The sequence below is a fragment of the Balaenoptera musculus genome, chromosome 19 (assembly GCF_009873245.2).
Source record: "Balaenoptera musculus isolate JJ_BM4_2016_0621 chromosome 19, mBalMus1.pri.v3, whole genome shotgun sequence".
Lineage (NCBI taxonomy): Eukaryota > Metazoa > Chordata > Mammalia > Artiodactyla > Balaenopteridae > Balaenoptera > Balaenoptera musculus.
Genome location: NC_045803.1, coordinates 38830092 through 38839684, shown reverse-complemented (window position 1 = coordinate 38839684; position 9593 = coordinate 38830092). Strand labels below are relative to the sequence as shown.

Here is a 9593-nt window from a genome sequence, read left to right as displayed (position 1 = left end):
ATAGGAAAAAGGAGATAAAATCTGAGAGCAAAGAGAAAATAAGCTCTGAGAGATAGGAGAAAAAAGCGATAAAATCTGAGAATAAGCAGTACCAAATCACAAAGAGTCTTGTAAACTTAGCCTAATATCTTATACTTTATCAAGGGCTTTGAAGGATATTGAATGGTTTCAAGTAGGGGGTGCAGTGTTATCTTCAGATTGCTTTTGAGAAAGATTACTCTGCTGTGTGAAAACATGGTGAGATGGGCAACACTGAAAGGAGAAGATATGTTTCTTCATCTAAGATGCTAACACAGTTGGAAACCAGCAGGGTGTGTTTGAAATGGGTCCTGTACCATTTGATACAATAGTGCAGGTAGGATTTAAGACAGAGCCAAACACAGAGCCTGGCACAAAATACGCATGCAAAATATCTCAGTTTCTCCCCACTCACTTCTAATTTCCTCCTTTTCTCTTGTCCTATAATTTTCTTAAGTGCTATTATTATACATTGCTTATGTTATGTCTGTTTTATGTATGTGTGTGGGAGAGTGGGGTAAGAATTGGCCTACCTACAGTCAAATCTCCAGGCAGCACCGAGTCTTTCAAGAATCACATTCCACTTCTTATCCATAAAAACACCAAATGGCTGATGACGCTGGTGCTGCGGGAGGGCCCGGAGGCCCTGGGGGCCCTGGAATGGGAGGCCGAGGTGGCTTCCTCAGAGGCTTCAGCCGAGGCGTCCTGGGCTGGGGCCAAGGCCATGGAGCTCACAGAGGCAAGGCCGAGGACGAGGAGTGGCTCCCCGTCACCAAGCTGGGCCACCTGGTCAAGGACATGAAGATCAAGTCCCTGGAGGAGATCTATCTCTTCTCTCTACCCATTAAGGAATCTGAGATCATTGACATTTTCTTGGGGGCATCCCTCAAGGACGAGATTTTGAAGATTATGCCTGTGCAAAAGCAGACCCGTGCTAGCCATCGGACCAGGTTCAAGGCATTTGTTGCCATTGGGGATTACAACGGACAATGTGGTTAGGGTGTCAAGTGCTCTAAGGAGGTAAGCCACTGCCATCCGTGGGGCCATCATTCAGGCCAAGCTCTCCATCGTTCCAGTGCAGCAAGGCTACTGGGGGAACAAGATTGGCAAGCCCCATACCATCCCTTGCAAGGTGACTGGCCGCTGTGGCTCTGTGCTGGTGTGCCTCATCCCTGCCCCCAGGGGCACTGGCATCATCTTAGCCCCTGTGCCCAAGAAGCTACTGATAATGGCTGGAATTGACGACTGCTAAATCTCAGCCAGGGGCTGCACTGCCACCCTGGGCAATTTCGCCAAGGCCACTTTTGATGCCATTTCCAAGACCTACAGTTATCTCACTCCTGATCTCTGGAAAGAGACAGTGTTCACCAAGTCTCCATATCATGAATTCACTGACCATCTTGTAAGGACCCACACCAGAGTTTCCATGCAGAGGACGCAGGTGCCAGCTGCAGCCACCACATAGTTTTATGAGAGAAAAATAAAGTGAATGAAGCTGGTTTAAAAAAAAAAAATCACACTCCAGTTCTTTTAATGCCCTTTTAATTTCTTTTTAGTTCTATTTTGAATAGGACTCTCTCTCCAGGTGTTCCTTATCATGTGTTGGGAAAAAGAAAGGGGAGAAAGTTATGATTGTCCTTTCCTCCAGTCTCTGAGTGTGACATTGTTCTGTCCATATACAATCTCCCCAATTTTCAGGTATACATAGAGGTCAAGGAAGACATTTTTATCATCCTTTCCCTTATACGTCCTTGTTCTCTGTGATCTTCTTAACAAGAACCTGTGGTGAAGTAGTAAGTTGACGAGGTCCACCTAGACCTGATACTATTCAATATTCATTAACTGCTTCTCTCTTTGAGGGGAAGGAGGTAAATATACCCTATCTGATCAGATGGTATAATGGTTAATTTTATATGTCAACTTGACTGGGCCACAGAATACCCAGACATCTAGTTAAACGTTTCTTTCTGGGTGTGTTTGTAAGAATGTTTCCAGAAGAGATTAGCATTTCAGTTGGGGGACTGAGTAAAGCAGATGGCCCTCCCCAATGTTGGTGAGCATCATCCAATCCATTGAAGGCCTGAATAGAACTAAAAGGTGGAGGAAGGTTGAGTTTGCTTTCTGACTGAGCGTTTGAGATGGGACATTGGTTTTCTCCTAAACTTCGACTGGGACTTACACCATCATCATTCCTGGTTCTCAAGCCTTCAGACTCAGACTGGATTTACACCATTGGCTCTCTAACTCTCTCTATATATATCCTATTTATTCTGTTTCTCTGGAGAACTGTACTAATACTGATGTTAAAATAGAAAAATTATGTCAAAAGGTTGTTATGGAAGAAGAAAATGTGTTACAGTGAAACAACTTTCATTTCCATAGTTCCAACTGCTCTGGAATTAGGGGCAATTTCTCCAGGGATGGCAGCTTGACAGCAAATGGCTGAGTCTCTGAAAGGCTATATGATCACTTTTCTAAGTAAACTGTGGAGCGTCTCTTCATTGAGATAAAATGCACAGATCCAGTTTAAAGGAATGCTACAACCCCCATCCACCTGACAAACTATTGTCTTAAATGTCAAACAAAAATATCACACTTCTATGAAACTTTCCTTAATCCCTCAGGTAGAGAATGTTCACAACTTCCTCTGTGCTCAAAAAATCTTGTACACTAGGTTTCATTACACAGTACAAGCTTGTATTACACTGTATAATTTAAATTTTCATTTGTGTATCCATTGGTCCCACTAGTATCTTGTGATTAGATTATGATTTTATCATGCCCTCTCTCTGTACATTTAGAACTTTCACATAAAAATAGGTGGTCAGCAAAAAAAAGAAAAGAAAAAATGTTTTTAAAATTAATGAATGAATCAATCCATACAGGCTCTGAGAAATGCCTCCTAAGAATTATTTTTTAACTTTTTATTTGGAAATAACTATAGACTCATAAGAAATTGCAAAGACAATAAATAAAGGTTCCCTGTGCCCATCACTCAGCTTCTCCTAATGGTAACGCCTTATATAATTATTGCATATTATCAAAACAAAGAAATTGATATTGGAGCAATACAATTAACTGACCTTACTTGGATTTCATTTGTTTTTGTATGTCCTAATTTTTCTTTTTTTGTTTTTGTATGTCTGTGTATATAGTTCAATGAGATTTTATCACCTGAATGATTTGCAGAATAGAAATACAGAACTGTTTTGTCAGCACTAAGAAACTTCCCTGTGTTCCCCCTTTATAGTCACATTCTCCCCTTCTTACCTAATCCTTGATAATTATTGACCTGTTCCCCATTTCTGTAATTTTGTTATTTTGAGAATATTACATAAATGGAATCATGCAACATGTAACCTTTTAAGACTGTAATTTTTCACTCAGTAGATGCTCCTGAAGTCCATCCAACCTGTTGAATTTATCTGTAGCTTGTTCCTTTTTATTGCTGATTAGTATTCCCTTGCATGGATATACCAAAGTGTGTTTAGCCAGATGCCTAAGACTTTATTTGATTTTCCCAAGTTTTCTATCATTACCACTTAATGCTTATACTTCTCATAGATGACGTAATTAAATATCTCCCCCCCAGGATTCTTTGTGTAAGTGCTTCCAGTCAACTTCTTTTCTATAAGCCATTTCACCTAATCTGAAGTCCTTACTGTGCTAGGGAAGAATAACTAGACATCCAACTTGGCCCTCTATCATTCTCCAACCCAGCACCAGCAATAGCTCTTTCTCAGTAGTAAGGACATAATATTTATAGACTCTTGGCAAGAGTTTGGAACTGTACAGGTTCACAGTAAGTAATTTCGGTAAATGTTCCTAATTCACTCTAACTCCTCCTGCACACATTAATCTTGTACCCCAGGGTTTTTTGGCAACACACTTTTAGATGTTATCATAAAGAATTTATTTCTAAACCATGAATAACTCAGTGAGTCTGAGAGTGTGCTCTTCGTGGGGAAATGTTTTTAAAGCAAAATCAGTGATATCTGAAATAGCTATTGCAAGAACTGAATTTAACAAGTCAGTATACACTTACAGTTGCACTGATGACTTGGGGGTGGGGGAGATGGTTGTGGCATAAGTGGGAAAGGCAGCAACAGCATTTTCTTACTCTAAGTGGTGGAGTGGGCATTTTTCAGTACAATAATGATTCAAACACACAAAAGGAATCCCTATGATGCTAAATAAGGAACACTTTGTGTTTTCTTCTCTTTTCTTTTTTTTTTTTTTTCCACTCTCACCCTGAGATTAGGGGAAAGAATGGAAAAAAGTAATGAGAATCCAACTTGGCGAAAGTAAAGTGCTTTCTCTGTTAGAAGTACAAAGAGAGACGTGCCCAGGACTTTCGTGTATATTCTGGAAGGAAAGCCTGCTTCCAGAAATGGCAAGCTTAACCTTCTCAAAGTTTCATTTTCCTGAATTATCAAGGCTCAGTCTTGTTCTTTTGTTACTGAATACATCTCCCATAGAACTCAAATGCCTTTTGCACTGACCGAGGAGCTGATGGTGGAGGCAGCAAGGGAGTGGGTGAGGAAGGAGAAAATGTATTTCATGTTTCTTATAATCAGTTTCTTTCAGGGGCTTCTTCAGGGACTACCTGACCCTTTCACAATAGTTCTCTTCCTGATCAAGAAAAAGAAATGTGATCTCACAGTCTCCTTGTAGCTCTCCTTCATGGAAGTGATTTTCTTGTTCTGAAACCAAAATGATTTCTAGGGCATGGCTGAAAAGTAAGCATTCTTGGCTTGTTTTCAATTTCTTCATCCCCAGCCATGACTGGAAAATTTTTAAGCAGTCTTTCTCATGGTTTCTTTCTGTTTTTACTATTCCAGTTCCCTTTAGATGAATCATTTTTCACTGCAGCAGAAAAAGTGAGGGAGGGAAAGTTAACACAGTGCCAGAGAATATAATGTTTGGTCTCCGCTGAGTGCTGTAACTCAGATGGATAGTTGGGAGCATTTCTAGCTGGATTTCTGGCTGGAAAGGGATTTTAAAAATTACAGAAACTGGAAATAGCCTTCATGCTAATGGCCAGGATTCACCAGAAGTAGAAGTGTACACTGCCTACAAGAATGTTAGGGGAGATTTCCAGAAGGATCTTGCCCAAGAACCTCTTCACTTGTGCTCTCCAATTTTTAAGTTTGAGTTCAAGATTAAAATAGATGTTTTATAATCTCTTAATATCTGTGAAACATTTTCTATTCCATAAGAGGATAGGATGGGAACGAAATCATGGAATTTTCCAACTCTTGGTGCATGTAGTGAGTAGAAATTTGACTTAGAAAGAATTGGATTTTGTAGGCAGGCCTGACTGTACTTTCTCACTTTGTTATGTATCAGTTGTTGATTTTTGGAGAATCCCCATTACTGTTCTGATATAGGACACTATAACGCTACCTTTCTCACAAGGCTATTGTGGTATTAAGATGTGCGCGGAATATCCAGTCCAGGGCTCAGCACGTGGGGCTCAATAAAATGTAATGTCTTATTGGAACAGCTTAGCTCTAGTACAGGCCTTAAAAATAGTCTACTCATGTTTCTTCCATTTACAAACAAGAAATCAAAACCTAGAAACAAGAATTTACTAACACAGAAAGTTAGTATTAGAGACCTGACTCCTTGGCTACTATACGTAGAACTGTTTGTACTTACATTTATAACTTTTGTGTGTACACTTTTAAATATTTACAGTACATAGATAGTGTTTATAATAAATAGCTTTAGTGTAAATCTGGCATATATCTAATAACACAAAACCATAAACACAGGTAAAGGATGATGACTACTCAAACGAAAATAAAACAGATTCTGCTAGATCCAAACCAAAGATTGAATTCAATATCAGGTTACAACATGAGTTCACTTATTTTTATCATACTCAGCCTACATCTGACTTTGTTACCCAATACATATTATGCTGAGACTGTTATGTAACATCCCTGAATTCAGCTGTTGTTCCAGCAGATGACATTAAAACTCCTTCAACCACCCTTAAGATAACATAACAAATGAATTTCACTTCCTTAGGATTTCTGGCAATGACTGAAAACTTATTTAACATATGTCTAGAAAGACAAGCTGCAGAAGAGGACAGAAAAATGATTATTCCACTTATTAAGTGTATTCCTAAGCTTACTTCAAAATGACTGGACTGACAGTTCCCATTGGATGATGGACACTTATGGCCCATTGCCTGTGACCTCTACAATGACTGATGGGAAGGTCAAAGTTGGCTATAAACATACACAGAGGTTGAGGTAGATATAAATGTTTACTCATGTCTAGTATTAAAGATATGATTTAACCTTTTAAAATGCATCAATTACATGATACATAAGCAATCTCTTACATCTTCTCTAAAACATATTACTTAAATAAAATAGAATTTTAGCCTTATAGATAGCTTTCACAGCAACTTAAGTAGACTGATGGTCAGGAGATTTTTCTTTACCTTTTTTAACAAATTTTTAAGTGTACAGTACAGTATTGTTAACCATATGCACATTGTTGTAAGGCCGATCTCTAGAACATTTTCACCTTGCATGGCTGAAACTCTATACCCTTTGAAGAGCAACTCCCAATTTCTCCCTCCCCCCAGCACCCAGCAACCACCATTCTACTTTCTCCTTCTAAGAATTTGACTACTTTAGATACCTTATATAAATAGAATCATGCAGTATCCAAAAGAATTGAGATCAGAATCTCAGAGAGTTATTTGCAATTCTCATGTTCACGGCAGCACTATTACGTTATTACACACAACAGATGGAAACAATCCAAATGTCCATCAATGGATTAATGAACAAAAAAGCATGGTATATACATACAATGGAATTTTATTCAGCCTTAAAAAATAATGAAATCTTGTCATATGTTCTAACATGGGCAAAGCTTGAAGAAATTATGCTAAGTGAAAGAAGGCAGTTACAGAAGGACAAATTAAATGAGGCTATTCACATGCTATATTTTAGCATCATGACCTACTTTTCCCTATGAAACTAAGATTTTTTAAAAGATAAACCAAAAAAATAAAAAAATAAAAGATAAACCAATGTTATGCTCTTTTGGACAGGGAAATTCAAAGACTATGTCATTAATTAATACAGAAGTTTGTGCAGACTAATTATCTAAATGTTTCTCATGAAAGATTTGAGATCAACTTCTTACGGAAAATGTAAAAATGATCAGGAAGAAACATCTTCAATGTTTTATTAGTGTTATATAATCTAAACAAGAACTTTTGCTCTTTGGGCTTCAATTTTCTTACTGGCCAAAAAACAAAACAAGCAAACAAAAAAAAGGAGGTGTAGCTTGTGAATCTCTAAAGGGTCTTGACAGTTCTAAAAGTTTATGGAAGTCAGTCTTGTATGGAATCAAAAGATTTTCCAAAGGATTTGGAGTCTGAAAGCCTGGATTTGACTTTGACTTTGTCACTAAATAGCTTTGTGGTCTGTCATAGTCTTGGTTTCTTCATTTATAAAATGATGCTGATACCAGCAGCCTTCCAGACTTCTGGAGTGTAAATCACATGACACTGCTGAATATATGAATGCATCTTTCACTTCCTAAAAATATGAGGATTCTCCAGTGATTCTATTATTAGTATTAATCAATAGGATGTATTAATCCTAAGGGCCTGGAATACAAACATGGTCTCTAACAAGGTCATGAGCATACTAGATTCTTTCTACCAGGGGCTTTAAGTGAATCTAAATTTGGGAGGATCTCAGAACCTGAGGATTATAGGACCTGTAATTTGAGATTTGAAAATTCTGGAAGCTCAACGGAAGTTAAACCAAAGGCAAGGCATGATTCAAGATACCAGATGAGGTTAAGAAATATCATGAATTACTGGGATAGAACATATTTCTAAATACCTATTTAACTTATTTTAAAAATGTGTTCCCATACAGACTCAATGACAGTATTGATTTCAAGAATTAATCAAGGAGAATGGATGAATGGTTGCTCAAACAAGGGGAAGGTGAGGTGCTTGCCCCTTGCCTAGGTGATTTATGCATATTATTTTGTATAATCTTCCTGATAACCCTATCAGATAAGGATGTCTATTCTTATTTTACAGATGGAGGTACTGAGATGCCTAGAGCCATGGAACAGAGATAAGATCTGAGTCCAAAGGATCTATCTATCTATCTATCTATCTATCTATCTATCTATCTATCTATCTATATAGCTCCCTATTTCTGTATCTATATAATAATTTAAGAAAATAAAATCCAAATCTTATTTTCATATTGGTGAATCTTGGTCAAATAAGAGAAAGGGTTCATCACAAGTGAAAGTTAACCTCAGGATCATGCATGAGTAAATAAAGAAAAAAAATAGGAGGAGGGAAATAAGAAATCTGAAATAATTTGTTGGTCTAATAGGCTAGTATTTCCATGAACAATATTAGCAATAATAATAATAAACCCTTTTATAGGCTTGTCTCCATGGGAGAAATAAAAAAAAGAGGGGGTATAACTGAGGTACATTTTAACACTTGATTCATACTTCATTAGAATAAATCGATTCTTAGAATTTCCTCAGAATAAGGTATCTTAGGAAAACTCCGGATGCTCCAGCAGTAATTTATTTGCATTACGGCTTAGTTAATGGCTTTTGGAAGAAGACAGAACCTGATCATATGAAGAAAGACAACATAGTTATCTTTGCCATCAGAAAAATTTGTCTGGTAAAATTTTTAAAAATAGTGTATATGTAAAAACCTATGTGAGAAATATTCAGAGAACATAAATGATTCAGCATGAAGACATATTTGTTCGAAGTCTATCCTCTTTTATGAAGCCTATCTGTTCTTGGAGTCTTTTCACTCCTTCCCGAACTCTGTTCCTCAGAACTCACTGTGTGTCTCAAGTAGACTGGACCCCTCCTCTCCAATTATGGTTGGAGATTTTTGAATAGATATATGGTTCCCAACCACCACTGTAGGTATGCAAAATAACTTCTAGACTTTAAGCATTATACAAGCCAGATTCTGAATTACAGAATGAGGGTCTTTTGGTTTTGTTTTGTTTTTTGAAATGCTTTCCTTACTTCTCTCCGTTTCTGGAAATCTTAAGTAATTTGGCATCTTGTCATATCTTGAAGGTCAGGCTGACAGCAATGGACATGCTCAATTTCTTTCTGATTTCCCAAGGAGATTCATTGATGTACTATATTTTTAGTGTGTGATTAGGTCCCTCACATTAATAACAGAATACAGACCATCTGTAATTCTGATTATTAGTCTGTCTTGAAAAATGAGGGGATTCATTTAACCAGTATTGAAGAACGAATTTGAAATTCACTAGCAATTCATTTTTCCCGGTTATACATTAGATTACAGGTCACTGAATTTGAAATCAGCCTGGATTCTTAATGCGCAGGGGGAAAACATCTGCTAAGAAACTACATACAAGTAGCTTAAAACATAAAAAGATAAATTCCTCCATTATAATTAAGGAGACATTATTTCCTGAGATTCTATTGACTGACTTAATGTTACATTCTTTTCTTGGAGAACATTCAAGCAGATGCACATCTGTAAATATTGATGAGGATGC

General features: G+C 37.4%; 1 pseudogene; it reads left to right on the top strand.

The window, feature by feature from the left end:
• Window positions 1-624: 624 nt before the first annotated feature.
• On the top strand, window positions 625-1483 carry LOC118885544 (annotated as a pseudogene).
• The last annotated feature ends 8110 nt before the right edge of the window (window positions 1484-9593 follow it).